Below are 19531 nucleotides of genomic sequence, written 5' to 3' on the forward strand. Positions count from 1 at the left end.
CTGCTTTTTACAATTAGCTGTGTAAACATCTCATTGATGGTCCACACAGTTTTCGTTGCAGTGTAGGGTAAAAACAACCATTCTAATACATGCAAAGGATCTTTATCATTAACAATCCACTGAAATAAAACAGCAAAAGGTTGAAATTTACTAGCGACTATGGCAAGACAAATGGGTTTATCAGGATCCCATCTCCAGCCCTGGTGGTTTTCCAGTGCCTGAGCACAATGTGAAAGGGTGTTCCTAGCCTCCATGGTCAACTGTTGGAAAACGCAGTTTTCCAGCAAAACTTATGCTAACTAAACAGGCCTGAACAAAACCTCAGCATAGTCAGGCCTCAGTAAAAATCCTAACAAGCTGTTATAAGAAACTAACACCTGAGAACCACAACTATGTTTCTGAGCTGTGGGAAGAATGTCATGGGAAAGAATAGGGAGTCAGAAGTGTTATGAGAAAAGAATAAGGGAGTCAACAGGAAGATCCCTGAATGTGTGAGAACAAACTGCAGATACATGTGTAACTATAATTAGTAACATCTGTAACAGTATATAAGTTTCTCGTTTGGTGAAATAAAATGGAGCTTGCTTATATCTCACATGGAGACTGCCGTGAGTTCCCTCTCGTTGTTATGTCAAATGGTGACCCCGATGACCACGGACACTAGCAGCAGAGTTTTACGACCCTGCCCGGAGAGCGGCGAGAACGGAGAGGCATCGGAGCTGTGCAGCGACGGTGTGTCAAGATCTTCGCCCCGCGAGGGGGAGATCCGGCGGCACAGGCCGAATAGGACCTGCCTACCGTGGGGGCTACACTTCTGTGAGCTGCACTGACCGTGGCGACCACGGAATAACCAGAGACGCCCCAGCGGAGTGCTCAGACGGCGGCGACTACGTAACTTTAAACCCAGCTGGTACGGAATGGAGACGGAGGTAGCCCAATTTTTATTGTTATGCTTTTTAGAAAAGCACGGACTCAGTAAAGGTGGCCTATCACACTTAATGGGCCTGATGGTGGTAGGACAAGCTTATGGATTTTTTACAAATCCTATTACAGTATTCGATGTAGGAGAGTGGTTGAATTATGGAGCTACTTTACTTTTGGACTGTGATAAAGTTGCAAGAAAGCTTGGTAAGCCATGGAGTAAGGTCGTAGCCTGCTTGCAGGAGCATGCCACGGAGCAAGACCTTGCGTGGCTGATGGCACAGGAGATAACAGCCGCATGGAGCAGAGAAAAATCTGTGAGTTACCGTGCTGCTTTTAACATGCGTAAAACTTCGGCAGCCGCAGCGCAGCCAGGGAAGCCCCCCCCGCCAGGGAGGGGGGGGGAGAATAGTAGCTCTCCCTCGCTGCCAGCGCTACCAAGGGGAGGGTGCTCTACGCCGCTGCCGGCAGCCGAGAATACAAAGTTACTCGACTGGATAAAAAACCTATTCTTGTCTCAATGTATCACAGAGCTTAGCAACTTTACAACGAAAAACATCTTAGCTGCTTTGTTTGAGAGAGTCACTGTTGAAGTTTTACCAGAACAACTGAATACGATGTTAGAGAGAGCTCAAATATCGTGGGTAAAGCACCAAAGTAGCCAGAAATCATCCCAGTGTTATCAATGTGGCAGTGAAAAACACATACGAAAGAACTGTAACGAAAAAGTTTGGTGTTCCCGCTGCAATAGAGATAGTTACAGCACAGAAGCTTGTAGAAACAGAAAAAACAAACAGAAAGCGACCAGTGGCCGCACGGCAGCGGTGGCCCCTACCCTTCACTGCGCACCGCCTGCATGGCACACAGACAGACCTGTGGCGGAAGTTGCTCCAACCGTGGTTTCCGATCAACTGGTAAAGAAAGCGGAAGTCCCAGAGGGTGCCCCGGTAGGCGGAGCCACGAGCCATCCACGCCTCCTTCACTGCCCCAACGGTGATGTCTATGGTGAAACTCTAAACTCTGCTCCTCCCTAAGGATGAGGAAATGATTGACAGCTTCAGCAGCGAACCAAAACTAACCAACAGCGTTGCCAGCAAAAACAGCAGTCTGATACAGAATGGAGTTATTTTCCTCGTAGTCATGGAAAACTTTTAAGAGTTTCAAAGATGCAAATCTTCTTCAGTGCTCTGAACTAGAGGTTCTTCATCTCCCGCTCGGGAATCACGTCCATGTCATTCCCCATGGCGGCAGCGGTCCCGCCGCGCTCTCTAGCTACAGATACAAATCTTTGAACACGTTCTCCAGCTGTTCTCTCCAAAACCTCTAATTATTCGCTTTGCAGGGTGAAACACCCATTGCCACGTGTTAACCAGCAGCACAACCTTGCTATGGCTGATCCGGTGTAGCTTCATGACTTTTCAGCTTTTCCAGAGTTTCAGGGAAATGTCTCTGAGCTTGGCTTTTTCTGTAAGCACTTGTCCTGGCAAGCCTTCACCACCTGCTGCAGCTCAGCAACCGAAACTCCCTGAAAATGTCCAAGCAGATGGAGCAGATCGGCTCTTCCTTCAGCCTGGCTGCACTGACACCGAGACCAAAACCTATTTCCAGCGTTTTACTAATAAAGAAGCATTGTAACCAGATATTATCCTGATAAAAAAATAACACCTTGAATACTAAAGCCTTGAACGAGAGCTGAATTTTGCTAAAGCATTGCTTAAGATGGTGTTTGTGTGTATGTGTGAATATTGTAGGCCTACTGAGAGTGTGTTGAGTGCTTTAATGTGTAGATGAAACCTGTGACTGCTGATAGTGTGATTTTGATTTCTTGAGAGTTTTGATGTGTGAATGAAAACCTGTGAGTGAAGTTATACTGAATAGTTTAAACTACCTGTTAAATACTTTTGATTAAGCATAGATTCTGTTAAAGTTAAGTAATAGTGAATTTAAATTCTATTAAGTTGTAAATTCTGTTAAAGTTAAAATTCTGTTAAGTAATATTAAGTGATGTTAATTTTAAATTCTGTTAAGTTTTAAATTTTGTTAGAGTTAAGTTGTTAAAGTGATATCAATTTTAAATTCCATTATAGTTAAGTCCTATTTGTTAATTTAAAATCAGATTTATTAAGATCAAGTTTTATTCATTTTCAGTGATATTGATTTTAAGTTTTAAATTTGTTAGTTTATATTATTATTCACAAAAGCTTTGCAGTTTTATCTTCCTTAGTTAAAGTCAAATGATAATGTCCACTGTTTTCAAATATTTCATCTCACCTTATATAGCTATCTGCAAAAATAGTAACATGTTAAGACACTCTCCTTATTAATATTAATCAAAGCTTGTTTATAAGATGTTCTAAGAAAACCCTTCTACTTAGCACCTAAGCTCTGGCCAAGCTTTGGTCCTAACTGGCTGGGAAACATGCCATGAGTCCCAAGTGTTCCGCACCAAAATGTAATCAAGTAATTTTCATTTGCCAAATTGAGTTCATAAAAGCTAAACCTTATTCCAAGTAAACTTGGAGTCCTTGTCCGGAAAAGGTTCTCCAAGCTTTACCTGTGAAGTGAATGTTTTCAGCAATGACAGTTCCTATACCATGGCAACATATCTAAATAACTAGTGAAATTTCCTTAAGTAAACTTATAACAATTCTAATAATAAGAATTACTTATAGCAAAGCAAATTAATCTGATAACAAACAATGTCTGTTCTCACAAGTGAAACGGGGGAACTGTTGGAAAACGCAGTTTTCCAGCAAAACTTATGCTAACTAAACAGGCCTGAACAAAACCTCAGCATAGTCAGGCCTCAGTAAAAATCCTAACAAGCTGTTATAAGAAACTAACACCTGAGAACCACAACTATGTTTCTGAGCTGTGGGAAGAATGTCATGGGAAAGAATAGGGAGTCAGAAGTGTTATGAGAAAAGAATAAGGGAGTCAACAGGAAGATCCCTGAATGTGTGAGAACAGACTGCAGATACGTGTGTAACTATAATTAGTAACATCTGTAACAGTATATAAGTTTCTCGTTTGGTGAAATAAAATGGAGCTTGCTTATATCTCACATGGAGACTGCCGTGAGTTCCCTCTCGTCGTTATGTCAGTCAACTGTCAATAAGAATTCAGATGGGGATTTCCTTTGAGTAACTCAAACAAGGGGTGCTAAAGTTCTGTAGATAGACCTAAAATAGTGTGTAACCAGTTTAAAGAAACTAGTAATTTCTGCAAGTCATTTAAAGTCAAGGAGTCTTTAACACAAAGCTTTAGTGGCTGAGGGCAAATGGTCTGCTGAGTAATTTTCCACCCTAAGTAATGCCGTGGGGGCTGACACTGCATGTTTTCAGGTGCGACGATCAGTCCTGCTGCCTGAACTGCCTGAATGACAGCGACCTGTATGGAACACAAAACAGAATGGTCTTTAGCCGCAAGCAAAATATCATCCATATAGTGGTATATGGTTGCAGTAGTGTCAGGGTTTGAGATAGGACATTGCCAGGAGGACGCACGAAAAGAGGGCAACTAGGCTCTAAGCTTAAAGTTGCAAAAAAGTGATTTAATTACTTAACAGAGTTGGAGGATAAATGCAGGCAAAAATAAAATTTTTATACATTATTTTGTTCACTCCCCTCCTCCCTCTTACGAACTTATAGTATTTACTCCTTTTTTTCTTTTATAACTAATAAGCTGGGGTAGGGGGCAGGGTGTGGGGCATTTTCTCAGTCTACAGAGCAGGTTCTTAAATCTATTCATCACTACAATTCTTCTACTACAAATACTCTTTGCCTCTACTTATCTCTTTATTTCTTTAGACAGTTCTCTTGCTCTCACCCCCCACCCTTTTAAGAAGCAGTCCACTCACCCCCCTTCTCTCTTTCTAAGCTAGCAACACAGACAGGGGGCAGGGTAGGGGTTTTCTGGTCAGTCTAATTAGGAAAAGAGGTTTTCTACTTAGCTAGGGGTCTTTTTCACGAGAGACAGTCCTTTGAGAACTTCTTTGGCGTGGGTCTAATCTTACGAACAACATCCTGCCTGAATTCTGCTGCAACATGAGTCTCTTTGTCTATAGGGTGCTGTGCAGACTCTCTCAAGCTGAGGCTAGGCTGCTTCCATGCCAGGAGCAAGGAAAAGGCCTTTCTCTCTCTTCCAAGGCCTTTGCAGTTTTAACTCTTAGATGAGACTCCCACTGGTTCACAGTCTTTTCCAGGCATCTACCTGCTCTTCTAGAGTGAGCTGTGGGTTGATTTCTGCACTCCTGTGGACTCTATGGGCTGCAGGGAACCTCCTGCTCCCCCCATGGCCTTCACCATGGCTAGCAGAAGGTTTTCAGCTCCGGTGCCGGGAGCACCTCTTCCCCCACCTTCTTCACTGACCTTGGCTGTTTCTATGTTGTTCTCTCTCTACATATTTTTACCTCCACCTCTTCCTCTTCCAACTACAAAGAAGTGAAAGAAGTGCATGCCTGCTTTGTTTTAATTTCTTCTTAAATATGTTTTCACAGAGGCATAACTAGTACCTCTAATTAGCTTAAACTTGGCTGGTAGCATGTCCATCACCTTCAGAGCCATCAGAGATTGGCTCTGCTGGACTTGATGTAAAAACTTCTAGAACTTTTACTCAAGACACACAAGAGCTATCTTTGTGCTACTCTCCACCCCCAGACACCTCTCCAGGCTTACTACAACATCTTCTGAAGGGACTAAATTTCTCTTAGATGTCAAAAATACTTTATTGATGTTTTGGGCCAATCAAAACTACCACATGTAGGAACCTGGCAGCACACAGGTTGCAGAGCAAGATCGACCACTCTTTGGCATATGGTCGGGCTATTGCACATGCCTTGTGGCAACACTGTCCAATGAAACCTTTTCATTTGTTCCGCATGGTTCAAGGTATGCACTGAAAAGGTAAAACAGGGTGCATCATCAGGGTGCAAGGGAATGGTAAAAAAGCAGTCTTTTAGATCTATGACTATCAGAGGCCAATCCATAGGAATCATCGCAGGTGACAGAAGTCCGGGTTGTAAAGCACCCATCAGCTCAGTGACTGCATTTACTGCTTGCAGGTCGTGCAATAATCGCCATTTGCCACTTTTCTTGGGTACACAGAATACAGGGGTGTTCCAAGGGCTAGAAGATGGCCGAATATGTCCTAAGGACAATTGCTCTTCTACGAGCTGTTGTAGATTTTGTAGCCGTTCCTTCCATAGGAGCCATTGATCAACTCAGACAGGGTCATTTGTCCTCCATGTAAGTTTGCATATATCCAATATCTGTGTTCAGAACGGCTGATCAATGGCCCCTATGACAAAGACCTTTAGGTGAATCTGATTCTATCCGTATGGTGGTTCCAAATTGTCCCAAAACATCCTGTCCCCATAATATATATGGTATGGCAGCAATAAATGGTGTGATTCAGGCACTCTGCTCATCAGGGCCGAGAACAAGCTGAACATGAGCACTTTGCCTAGGGCACTGAATCCCTCCTATCCCAATCAGTCATGGTGGGGTTAATCATAGGCCAGTCACTGGGCCATTTGCTGCTTTTGATAATGGAGATGTCAGCTCCGGTATTGACAAGCCTTTTGAATTTGAATTTTTTACCATCAATGGTGCATACCAGGTTCGGCTGAGCTGTTGTGATGGAATTTGTCCAAAAGATTTCTGGCTGGCCTGTGCTGCCAAAGCCACCCGTGCCACGTTTACCCTTACTGCCAGGGGTTGTGCTGGAAAAGGGAATAAGCTGTGTTAAACGCTGACCAGTGGGTATAACGCAAGGTGGCATGTGGGTCCAAAGCACAATTTGAATATCACCCTCAAAGTCTGAGTCCATAACTCCAGGTAGCACAAAAAGCCCCAGTTTGGTTGTAGAAGAGCGTCTGATCAATAAAATATTCCCAATTGGTTCCCACACCCCTGTAGGAACTAAATGCACAGAGGAAGTCATGAGAGCGACTGACTGACTGACTGGCGGCCAGGTCCAACCCTGCACTGCCGGAGGTTACAGGGACGAGCTTGCTTGCCAGGCTCCGTGTGTCGCATTTTTTTGATTCTGCGGGGCGCGTGAGCCCGCCCCCCGTCGTCAGTTTCCTGACTTTATGGGTTCCTCTTCTACAGTGTAGCAAGAACAGCATTCATTAGCCCAATGTTTTCCCTTTCTGCAACAGGGACAAGCAGTAGGAGGCAAGTTTTTCTTGTCCCATTGTAGAGGACACTCTCTTTTGAAGTGGCCACTGGAGCCACAATTAAAACAGTCTCCCTCGACATTCATAGATGAGTGGCTAAAGCCATGGCAAGAGAGTTAGTATGATGGGTCGTTGAACTCACATTCTGACAGGCTTTAACCATCTCTGCTATATCACAATATGCCAATTGCGAACAGTCAGTAACACTTCTTTACAGTCATCATTTGCATTTTCGAAAGCGAGTTGTCACAACAAAATAAGACTGAGCATCATTATCAACCAAGCATCATCATTATCAACCTGGCGGGGAAGCACAGCCTGCAACCTATCCAGAAACTGTGTATATGATTCTGCTGGACCTTGTAAAATTTTCACAAAAGGCATAGTAGCATCCGTGCCCGCCCCCAGGAGCCGTTGCAGTGCCTGAAGAGCTATCCAGGTAATAATATCATAGACATCTCGAGGATAGCCCATCTGCACCACAGAGCATGCATGCGGGCCATCACCTGTCAGCTGAGTGACAACAACAGGTGGATCTCTTTGCTGTAAAGCTCCGGCTTGAGCAATACATGTTTCATGGTAGTCAGAAAGCCAGACCAAATATTGTGTTATGGTCAAGATCATTTTCATTAGGCTTTTCCAATCACTAGGTATAAGAACATAGGTGGTACTTATGGACTCCAAATACATTAAAACATGATGGGAAGACACGCCTCTCTCCTTTACCAATTTCCTCAGTTCTTTGGTAATTTCATAATCTAAGTCTTTGTAAGCAGGTGGTTGACCCTGTTCATAAACAACAGGACAAGCAGTAATATCTGTAAAATCTCCCCGTTTCATAGCGGCCTCTTTGCATTTCCGCCACCAATGTGCCATAGCATCATCATCCCGTGGAGGGTATAAATCTGCCTCCTGCCCAGGGTCTATGGGTCCAGGGTTGAGAGGATTGCCTGGGTCAAGATTGCCGTCAAAGTCAAACATGCCCCTAGGGGATGGCTTGACCTTGGGCCTGACCAGTATGTTGGGACCCGCTGCCAGAGGGGCTGACGGCTCAGGAGAGTCAGTTTCTAAAGCCATCTGAGGACGCACCTCTGTGTGGGTTCCTTTAAGAGTTGCCATAATAATTCCCTACATAACGAGGTGTTTAGAAGCATCGACATCACCACTCCGGGCAATATCAAAAAGGTTCTGGCCTACTACCTGCCAGGCATCTGACTGAAAAGCCCCATCGGGGGGAAATCTTTTATATGCATGGACATCCAGTCCAGCAAGGCAATTAGCTTAGCATCTGAAATATCTCTATTCTGTTGATGAAAGAGCCATCTCGAATTTTCTAGGCTCCATTTCTGTTCAAGGAACATTTTTGCTTCCATGATTCCCCACTGCTCACCTTAAGGTGATGGACACACCGAGTCCCTTAGTTGAATTTGCTGATGGATCCACTGTCGCTATTGAGCAGCTAGCAGAGTAATGAAGGCACCAGTTCTCAGTGGCAAGAAGGAATGACCTTTATTATTTTGATTTCATCACATATATAGAGTTCTCAAAAGTCACCCAGATTGGTCAGTCAGAAGCCTTCCCCCAGGCCTGATTGGCGAGGCCTGCACTGTCCAAGTTCTGGGACCCTGTTCCAACAACATCCAAACTTTATCTTTATTTATAAAACACAAGAAAATTTCTCATGGGAAAAACCTGTGCTAGCCACAGCTCCCCCTTTTTGTTTAAGAACAGAAGGCATTGCTTGTGAGCCCCAGTGGATCAGCATGAAGGATCTGTTTCGTAATGGCCAGTTACCAAACAGAGCCTGGTTGAAACTCAAGGGGTCTGTTCGGAGGTGGCCAGCCACTGAACAGAACCTGAACCTGATGCTGATAAAGATGGTCAAAGAGGCCCCATGCAATAACCTAGATAAAGTATATATAAAACTAAATCTACTTATAAATCTGTAATTCAACAAAACATGCTTTCAAAGTCCTTGCTTTCTGACTCCATGAATGAGTTTCAGTCTCTGCTTGTGGATGGACCGGCTTCTTGGTCATCATCAGAAGGATCACTCGGTTGGTGTTCGGCATTCTGGTTGTCATTTTGAGGTTGCTGGTTCTGTCTCGGGAGCCGCAGGTCAGGGCGGACGCATTTTGCAGGCAGCCATCGTACCCCAGTATCTGTGGAGACGCAAGCATACCCTCGACCCCAAGCAATAAGCTCATGAGGGCCTTCCCAGGTGTTAGTAAGTAGGTTCCGTACCCATACCTTCGCCCGGGGCAAACGCAACTCGCCTGATGACTGCAATGAAAGAAAGTGGTTCAAAATCACAGGATTATTCAAGTTTGGTGGCACCGTAAGATGATTGATTGTATACAAAGCTTTCTCCAATCGACTCTGTGGTGTTTCCCCATGCATTCCCCCTTTTTGCCTTTCCAAGACACGCTTCAGAGTACCATGAGCGCGTTCCACAATGGCTTGGCCAGTAGGAGAATGCGGAATACTGAACGTATGGTCTACACCCCATAGGTGCAAAAACTGCCGTGTCTTCTGCGAGGCGTAGGCAGGACCATTGTCGGTTTTCACAGTGGCTGGCACCCCCAGGACTGAGAAGGCTAATTTCCAATGGGCAATGGCATCGTGACTTTTTTCTCCAGTATGGGCAGTCGCCCACATAGCTGAGGAGAAAGTGTCAATAGACACATGCACATACTTGACTCGGCCAAATTCTGGAATGTGTGTCACATCCGTCTGCCACAGCTGCAAGGCCTTTAGACCTCTGGGGTTCACCCCCGATGGCAGAGGTGCAGCGAGTCCGTGGCAGTCAGCACAAGCACTGACAATGTCACGAGCCTCAGTTGGCGTCAATTGAAACTGCTTCTGCAGGGTATGTGCACTCTGATGAAAGAAATTGTGCGATGCCTTGGCTTGTGCAATTTTGTCAGGCTGAGGTGCCACCCATGCAGGGTTGGCTAACATGTCAGCCCTGGCATTGCCTTCTGTTAAAAAGCCTGGTAAATTGGTGTGGCTTCGAATGTGCAGAATATAATATGGATGCACTCGAGCCTGAATCGCCTTCCACAGGGTTCGCAATAGCGAAAACAGAGTCACGTTATTGACTTCTTTTAGAAGTGAGCAATCCAAACGTTTGGTTATGTCTGCTACATAAGCAGAGTCGGTGACCAAATTCAAAGGCACCTGAGAGAACCGCTGAAAAGCCATGGCAACTGCCTTCAATTCAACCAGTTGAGCAGAGCCTGTCTCATGGCCTTTCAGCACCTGCCACTCAGATCCTTCCTTCCAGGTAACAATGGCCTTTCCTGTTCTCCCAGAACCGTCCGTAAAGACAGTGGGTCCATGGACCGGCACCCGGCTGTTCTTTGGCCGCAACGTAAAACTGATTGAATTCGCCAGCTGCAGCAATTTGTGGCTGGGCAGATGATAAGCAATCTGCCCTGAGAAATTTTGCAGTGCACTTTGCAAAGGAGCACTATTAGCAAGACTCCATTCGAAATTGTCCTGTGGTACTGGGACAACAATCGTTGCGGGATCAGCCGCCATCAATTGTAAACACCGATATTGGCATTTAATTATCAGGCAGGCTATCAATTCGAACAATGTGGGTGCTGTCTTTTTTGGCTGATGGGGCAAAAAGACCCATTCCAGGATGTGCAAAGGATCATCCCATTGTTTGTTCCACTGGCCAATGATACCCGTAGGTTGGAGGTCTGGAGCAGTAATGAAAACAGTGATATCAGTAGAGGGATCCACTCGATAAACCTGATGAGCGGAAACAGCTTGCTGCACTTCGTTCAGCACTCGTCGCGCCTCGGGAGTCAATTGTCGAGGTGAGTTTAGGTCAGAGTCCCCCTTTAAAATATTAAAAAGTGGGGAAAGTTGTGTATTGGTCAGTCCCAAATATGGGCGTAACCAGTTGATGATGCCTAGCAATTTTTGGGCATCATTCAAAGTCTTAATAGTGTCTGAGAACTGCACCTCTTGATGCTGTATGGTTCGATCCAAAATTTTGACTCCCAAATATTTCCAAGGAGGCTGTTGTTGAACCTTTTCCGGAGCCACTTGCAACCCATAGGAATGCAAGGCATCGAGCAGTCGAGGCTGTAACCTCCGCAACTCATCCTGGGTGGCTGCTGCCACCAGGATATCATCCATATAATGGTAGCAGAGTGCCTCAGGAAACTGCTCACGAATTCCGGATAAGGCCTGCGCGACATACCATTGACAGATAGTTGGGCTATTTTTCATGCCCTGAGGTAACACTTTCCATTGAAACCGCTTTACAGGCTCCGCATTGTTAATTGCAGGCACAGTAAAGGCAAACTTTGGCCTGTCATAGGGGTGCAAAGGGATTGTAAAAAAGCAATCCTTCAAATCAACGATCAAGATTTCCCACTCTGTGGGAATCATCGTGGGTGAAGGCATGCCAGGCTGTAAACTCCCCATACTTTCCATCACTGCATTGACTTTCCGGAGATCTTGCAACAGTCTCCATTTCCCCGATTTTTTCTTAATCACAAAAACTGGGGTATTCCAGGGACTGGTAGAAGGTTCTATGTGTCCCTCTTTCAGTTGCTCCTGAACCAGCTGACAAAGGGCGACTAATTTATCTTTCGGCAAGGGCCACTGTGGTTCCCATATTGGTGTTTTTGTCAGCCATCGTAAAGACAGCGTGGAATATGGTGCGCCCTTGCACACAGTGACCCCTATCAAAAATTTGTCGTGATCCGCACCCCCCAAGCTGCCAACACGTCCCGTCCCCAGAGGTTCACTGGAGCTGGAGTGACATAAGGCTGAATGGAGGCCGTGTGTCCCTCTGGATCCTTCACCAACACAGGTCGCTTACTCAATCGACTCTGCGTTGTTCCCCCCAACCCCGCGATATTCAGTCCCACTGGGCACAAAGGCCACGTAGGAGGCCACGAAGCGGCGGAAAGGATCGTTGCATCAGCACCTGTATCGATCAAACCTCAGACTCGAACTCGATGTGGACGTGCTTTCGGCATGATGAGGGTACATGTCATCTGTGGCGACTCATTGGAGATAGATGCAGCCCAGTAGACCTGTGGAAGTCCTGGCAGTTCAGTGCCGTCACCTCCGCCAACTTGCTGGTCTACCCTGGGAACAGGAGACTCACAAGGCAACAAGTGAGCAAGACAAGTGTGCGCAGGAATGGTGACAGGAGGATCAGGAGTGGAAACCGTAGCGTGAATTTGGCCCTTGAAACCAGCATCTATGAACTCTGGAAGAACCAGGATTCCTTGGCTAGTGGCCTCAGGCCCTGCCATAAGCAGTGCACTGGTTCCCTGATCCAGGGAACCGTCCACCTCCAAGGGAACCCTGGGGGCATCGTCAGATTCTAAGACGACTGTTGCTGCGGTGTAGGCGTTGACTCGGGCTGAGCCTTTGGTGCCTCCTCCACATTGACCGGGTAAGCCTGGGCCATCACCTTGTTCTGGGGGAACTGTTGTGATGGGGGGCAAATCCCCCTTTTTGCACCCCTCATCACGTTTCCCGACAGGGGTCGACCATCTACATGGTACTGTGACCTGCAGTAGTCTGAAGTGTGACCTGGCCTACCACACCTCTTGCACTGAGGAGTCTCAGTCCCTGAATTTCCCTTCTTCCCGGAATTATCTTTCTGTTTAGATTTGACCCATTTCCGTTTGTTCCCAGATTTGGGCTGGTTTTTATCCTGATCAGCGGGTCCCTGATCTGAGGACAAAAATGCAGCCAAGGCGACTTTTCCCTGATTTTCGGACTGCACCCTGGCACAAGCTCGCATCATGTCCTGCACAGAAGGATCCCCCGGTAGGGAATTGATGATCCTTCTACATTCGTCATTGGCATTGTCCCTTGCTAAGTGTTTCATCAAGATCTGTCTTGTGGACGGATCATCAACCTGCTTTTCCAAGGCTGCTGCCAGCTTCTCAAGAAATGACATGTAAAGTTCAGATTGCCCCTGCCGTATCTGTGTATACTGTGTTTGTGGGGCAACCATCTCAATCGTTTTCAAAATGGCTCCCATACCGAGCTGTTGGGCTTGCTCCAGGATCCGAGGATCCCAGGCAGCTTGAACGTTGGGGTTGGAGAAAGGTCCCTTACCCATGAGGACATCAACCCCAACCATGCGCCTAGGGTCCTCGGCAGGCAAAGACACATTTTTCCGCAGCTGATCCTCGACCAGCGCTTTCCAATTGTCCTCAAAGGCACTGTATTGTATGGGGTGAAACAGCACCTGAGCCAGATACATAATATCAAATGGAGCAAGCAAATCACTATTTATCATTCTAAGAACTTGCATCACTGCCGGAGAAGACACCCCGAATGTCGCGACCTTGGTCGCCAGGTCATTTGTCATGCGCCAGGCGATGGTGGAATGGCTGTTCCTTGTGTCCATAGCATCTGGGCCAGGCACATACACTGGAAAAGCCTGAGCATCCCCCTGAGGGAAGCCATCACCATCCGAACCTGCCACAGCAGATTTGCACCCCTCCCTCTGTTTGGGCAATCCAATCTTCTCTAGAAGTTCCCAGTGCCCTGCCTCCAGCGCACCCTGCTTCACCGATTCCCAGAACTGCAGGGGGTCGCGCGGGCAAAAAACCCCCATGCCGTTACGGCGTCTCCAGGGGTTCGAGAGAGCCCAATGCCCTTTCTTTCTCGTCGCCCGCGCGAGCCTCCGCCCAGGAGGAAGAAAACTCTCCTCATCACCGTCCGAGTCGTCAGAGCAGGGCTTGCAATCAGCACTCCCCATCACAAAGGACGGCGAGCGGCCGGAGGCAGCGTCCCCGCCAAGAAACTGCGCGGTGACTGGGACGGGGGAGGGGCAGGAAGACGGAGGCGCCACCGGCGCGCCGCTGGGCGCGCCGGCCACGCCCTCCGGCACAGGGCCAGCACGCTGCGCCAGGGCCTCACTTGCCACAGAACCCGACAGGGGAACAGGCACCCGCCCGGGGCCAAAGCAGCCCCTTGCCGCCGGCACCAAGCCGGCCGTCGGGCCGCCAGGAAGTCCAGACCCCATCCGGAAACCCGGGGGATGGACTCCCTGGGCAGCCCCACACGGACCGTGGGGCCTGCACGAACAGACCTCCATCCGCTGCCGAATCTCAGCCACTTCGGCCAGCAAATCATGGAAAAACGAAAGCGGAGGAAAAACCATGGCACCCGGCACGGACGCCATGTCCGCCGAGCCGCAGGGAAGCCGGGTCGGCCCCGCACCCGCGGGAACGCCAATCAAAGCCCCCGCGGCGGAAGCACCACCCGCCGGCGGCTCCCCCTCCGGCCCCACGACCGCCCCGGGGAGTGACCCCGACTGCCGGGCCCCGGCCGCAGCCAGCGGCTGAGCCGGCGCCTGCTCACACGACCCCGACGCCATGGGACCGGCCGCACCCGCGGCCACCACGGCCCGGGGCTGCGCTGCCGGCGCGCCGGGCGGGCTCGGCAAAACGCTGGCCTCTCCCGAGCCGGCTGCCGCCTGCGCGGGAACCCCCGCGCCGGCCGAAACCACCAGCAAATCCGGAGCCGGAACTTCCGCAGCCACAAGCGGCTGGCCCGCAGCCAAAGCAAGCAGCCGGGACTCCTGGTCCTCCGCAGCACTCCCCACCCCCACCCCACCAGCCCCTGCCGCACATCCCGGCTGCCCATGGGGGAGGGGCAGCCCGGCGCCATTCCGCAGGGGAGGGGGGGGTTTCTGAGGCTGCGCACATCGCGGCGGCAGAGGCGGGGGGACCTGCGCAGCGGCCGTGTCAGAGCCGGCCCGCGATCCTCCAGTCTTCTGCAACCCGGCCAGCTGCTCCGTCGGGTGGACATAAGTGCGCTTCGGTAGGTCAGCTGGAGAAACAAACTGAGGCCTCGCGGCCGCATCCGCCACCAGGGACAGGACGTCAGAATCCGTCTGGGTCGGCGCGTCCTTCACACTCCGCCCCACGGCCAAGAGCAGGGGCTCCACGCCCGCGCAAGCCGATAGCTGAGAGTCATAGAACGCTTGCCCTTCCAACGCGTCCCAAATGTCTCTCCAAACCCCATGGAAGCGGACCGTAGATCGATCACCCTGCATCCACTCCATGACCAAAGTGCGGCCGACCACAAACCAAAAATCACAGTCCAGCGCCACATCCCAAAGGGCCCGGGACACATGGCCCGCGACCCAGTCCAACAAAGCCCGAGTGACTCGCGGCGACTGATCGGACGCAGGGTCATCCTCAGAGACCTCCAAAAAGGCCCGCAAGAGCCCATCGGCAGGAATGGGGGGGTCCATGTCCGCATCAGAATCAGCCATGCCTCAGGGCAGGCGGGGGGGGGGGTCGGGCCCGGGGGCAAGACTGCCGCGTACCTGCAATTGAACGCAGTACACATCGGTGGTCACCAGATGTCGCTGTTGAGCAGCTAGCAGAGTAATGAAGGCACCAGTTCTCAGTGGCAAGAAGGAATGACCTTTATTATTTTGATTTCATCACATATATAGAGTTCTCAAAAGTCACCCAGATTGGTCAGTCAGAAGCCTTCCCCCAGGCCTGATTGGCCAGGCCTGCACTGCCCAAGTTCTGGGACACTGTTCCAACAACATCCAAACTTTATCTTTATTTATAAAACACAAGAAAATTTCTCATGGGAAAAACCTGTGCTAGCCACAGATCCACCCCTTTGGTTCAGTGGGGTTTGCTACCAGATGCAGTCTACATCTTTCACCGCCGTCTGAGGTCCGATCTATTCGGGTGCCATTTGTAGCAATGATGAAGAAGGCACAGACACTCTTGCTTGCTTTGAAGAGAATCACTTTATTGAGGCCACACACAGACTTATATACTGTACTACTAAGCAAAAGCTTTTATACCGTGCTAAAAATACTCTATGCAAGGCTTTATACTGCGCTAAAATTATCTTGGCTTAAATTACACTTGTTAGCATTTTTGTTAACTTAAACAAACACACATTGGCTGCATGCCACCTGATGTGATGTTGTCCACCACGTCTCCCTAGCCAATCAGTATCCCGATCATGAGGTGCTCATGCGAAGTTTGCATAACTTGTTGCTTGCCTGCATGTCAGCTGTACTTTTCCCAAAGTGCTTTTTTCAGTGAGCACAAGTGAGCTAAAGGGAGCAAAAACCTCTTTACTTATTTCCCACACAATTGTGTTCTGCCCGTTTCTTCCTCAGGCTGTTTCTGTTCTGTCTTTGCATATCTGAAATGCTACCTACAACAGAGAAATTAATTATATATTTTCTCATTTGAAAAGCAGGGAGAAAATACAGTTCTGGTCTCACTCTGTCAGAAATAATGTAACAGGCATGAGGAGAAGGGATGTTCTTGTAATTGGAAGAGTGACTAAAGATTTGACAGAACTTCTAGGAATGGAAAAATGGTGAATTTTTAGGGATTAATGTTCAAATAGTGTAAAAAAAGAAAGATCATGAGCTTGCGCCCATTTTTTCATAATATAAGAACAGGAGAGCTGTCAGTGTTTGAAAAAGAAAACTTAAAATTGATAAAGGAGAACAAACTAGGTACAGCTAGCACATGGAGCTTGTTACCACAAAAACACAGAATCACAGGGTTGGAAGAGACTTCCAAGATCACTGAGTCCAACCCATGCCCTAACACCACCCCAACTAAACTATGGCACTGAGTGACACGTCCAATCTTTTTTTAAACACATCCAGGGATGGTGACTCCACCACCTCCCTGGGCAGACAATTCCAAAACTTTATTACTCTTTCAGTAAAAAACCTTTTCCTAATATCTAACCTAAATTTCCCTTGACGCAGCTTGAGACTGTGTCCTCTTGTTGTGTCAGTTGCTGCCTGGAAAGAGACCAACCCCCACCTGACTACAACCACCCTTCAAGTAGTTGTAGAGAGTGATAAGGTCTCCCCTGAGTCTTCTTTTCTCCAGGCTAAACAACCCCAGTTCCCTCAGTCATTCCTCATAGGGTGTGTGTTCAAAGCCCTTCACCAGCTTTGTCACCCTCCTTTGGACAAGTTCAAGTGTCTCAATGTCCTTCCTGAACTGAGGAGCCCAGAACTGGACACAGTACTCGAGGTGTGGCCTCACCAGTGCCAAGTACAAGGGAAGAATGACTTCCCTGGTCCTGCTGGCCACACTATTTCTAATACAAGCCAGGATGCTGTTGGTCTTCTTGGCCGCCAAGGCACACTGCTGGCTCATATTCAGTCGGCTGTCAACCAGTACCCCCAGGTCCCTTTCTGCCTGGGCACTGTCCAGCCACACTGTCCCCAGCCTGTAGCATTGCAGGGGGTTGTTTTGGCCAAAGTGCAGGACTCGGCACTTAGACTTATTGAACTTAATCTTATTGGACTCTGCCCATCTATCCAGTCATTCTAGGTCTCTTTGCAGAGACCTCCTACCCTCCAACAGATAGACATACACTCCCAGCTTGGTGTCGTCTGCAAATTTACTAATCATAGATTCAATACCCTCATCCATGTCATCAATAAAAATATTAAATAAAACCGGCCCCAGCACTGATCCCTGAGGGACACCACTAGTGACTGGCCGCCAACTGGATGCAGCACCATTCACCACCACTCTCTGGGCCTGGCCATCCAGCCAGTTCTTGACCCAGCGAAGAGTGCACCTGTCCAAGCTGTGAGCTGCCAGCTTTTCCAGGAGTTTACTGTGGGAAACAGTGTCAAAGGCCTTGCGGAAGTCCAAATAGACAACATCCACAGCCTTTCCTGCATCCACCAGGCAGGTCACCTGGTCATAAAAGAGATCAGGTTGGTCAAACACATCCTACCCCTCCTAAACCCATGCCAGCTGGGTCTAATCCCCTGGCCATCCTGTAAATGTTGTGTGATGGCACTCAAAATAAACTGTTCCATGACCTTTCCAGGTACTGAGGTTAGACTAACTGGCCTATCATTTCCAGGATCCTCCTTCCTACCCTTCTTGGAAATGGGTATCACGTTGGCCAGCTTCCAGTCATCTGGAACCTCACCAGTGAGCCAGAATTGTTGGTAAATGATGGAGGGCGGCTTCGCAAGCTCATCTGCCAGCTCCCTCATCACCTGGGGATGGATCCCATCTGGTCCCATAGATTTATGAGCATCCAAGCGGCTCAGCGGTTCTCTTACTGCTTCCTCCTGGATAACAGGGGGTCCATCCTGCTCCCTGACACCATCTACCGGTGCGGGAGGACAGTTGTCCTGAGGACAAACTGTCTTTTCGATAAAGACCGAGGCAAAGAAGGCGTTAAACACCTCTGCCTTTTCCCCATCTGCAGTCACTAAATTCCCTCCCGCATCCAGTAGAGAACCAAGATTGCTCTTACTCTTCCTTTTGCCATTAATATATTTGTAAAAACATTTTTTATTATCCTTCACAAAAGTTGCCAGATTAAATTCTAACTGAGCTTTGGCCTCTCTAATTTTTCTCCTACATCCCTTGTCAATCTCCTTAAGTAATTCCTGAGATACCTGACCCTGCTTCCAAAGATGATACATCCTCTTTTTATTCCTTAGTTCCTTCATTAGCTCCTTGCTCATCCAGGCTGGACATTTACCTCATCGACTTATCTTTTGGCACATGGGAACAGCCTGTTCCTGTGCCCTCAAGAACTCTCTTTTGAAGCACGCCCACCCTTCCTGAACTTCTTTGTTTTAAAGGGCTGCTTCCCAAGGAATACTCCAAGTAAGTCTCCTGAATAGCTCAGAGTTCGCCCTCCGGAAGTCTAGTATGAAAGTTTTGTTGGTGCCCTTCCTGATTTCCCCAGATATTGAAAACTCTATAATTTCATTATCACTATGCCCTAGAAAACCTCCAACCACCACGTCTCCCACCAGCCCATCTCTATTGGCAAACAGCAGGTCTAGCATAGCCCCACCCTTGGTGGGTTCACTCACCAGCTGCGACAAGAAATTATCCTCCACACAGTCTAAGAACCTCCTAGACTGCCTCTTCTCTTCTGTGTTAAGTCCAGAGGAGAGGGAAGCTAGAAGCATAGCAGAATTTTAAGGATGTTAATGTGGATGGTAGGAATATCCAATTTTACACTAAAATTTAAAAAAAGTACACCAGCAACTGTAAAAGGTGGTTTCTGTTTTACCTGAGTCTGTGGTTTATATAACCTCTAACTGATGGGAGGTAGAAAGAAATCTTGCACGTGGCTGTGTTATTTTGTAATTGTCTACTTAAGAATTTTCTTCACTTGCCTCTGAAGCAGCTGGAACTGGTCACGGTCAAAGAAGATCCATCTAGTCCAAAAACCTACAGCAGCTTCTGGCAGCTCCTTTCTCCTTAGACTTGCCAAAACATCATTGTAACTGTTTCACCTTCAAACATGAACAAGACTAAATTTTTGTAATGAAACACTGTTCAAGTTTGGGTAGTCAACCTATTTTGCAAGCTCTTGAGGATAGATTTAAATGGTAATGTGCTTTTAGTCTTTCCTTTTGTGACATACATCTAT

General features: G+C 48.0%; 1 protein-coding gene and 1 long non-coding RNA gene across 2 annotated transcripts in view; one reads left to right on the forward strand and one right to left on the reverse strand.

Annotated features, from left to right (window-relative positions):
• Window positions 1-19531, forward strand: part of LOC146425689 (kinesin-like protein KIF2A) — a 180572-nt gene that overhangs the window by 10654 nt on the left and 150387 nt on the right. The gene's annotated exons all lie outside the window — the stretch shown is intronic.
• LOC146425690 (uncharacterized) overlaps window positions 4674-19531 on the reverse strand; it is a 105888-nt gene continuing 91030 nt past the window's right edge. The window contains exon 3 of the long non-coding RNA XR_014846521.1: window positions 4674-4714. This is a non-coding gene — a long non-coding RNA (uncharacterized LOC146425690). The remainder of the gene's footprint in view (window positions 4715-19531) is intronic.

The sequence above is a fragment of the Lichenostomus cassidix genome, chromosome W (genome assembly GCF_008360975.1).
Source record: "Lichenostomus cassidix isolate B80296 chromosome W, HeHo_3.0, whole genome shotgun sequence".
In the NCBI taxonomy this organism is placed as follows: Eukaryota; Metazoa; Chordata; class Aves; order Passeriformes; family Meliphagidae; genus Lichenostomus; species Lichenostomus cassidix.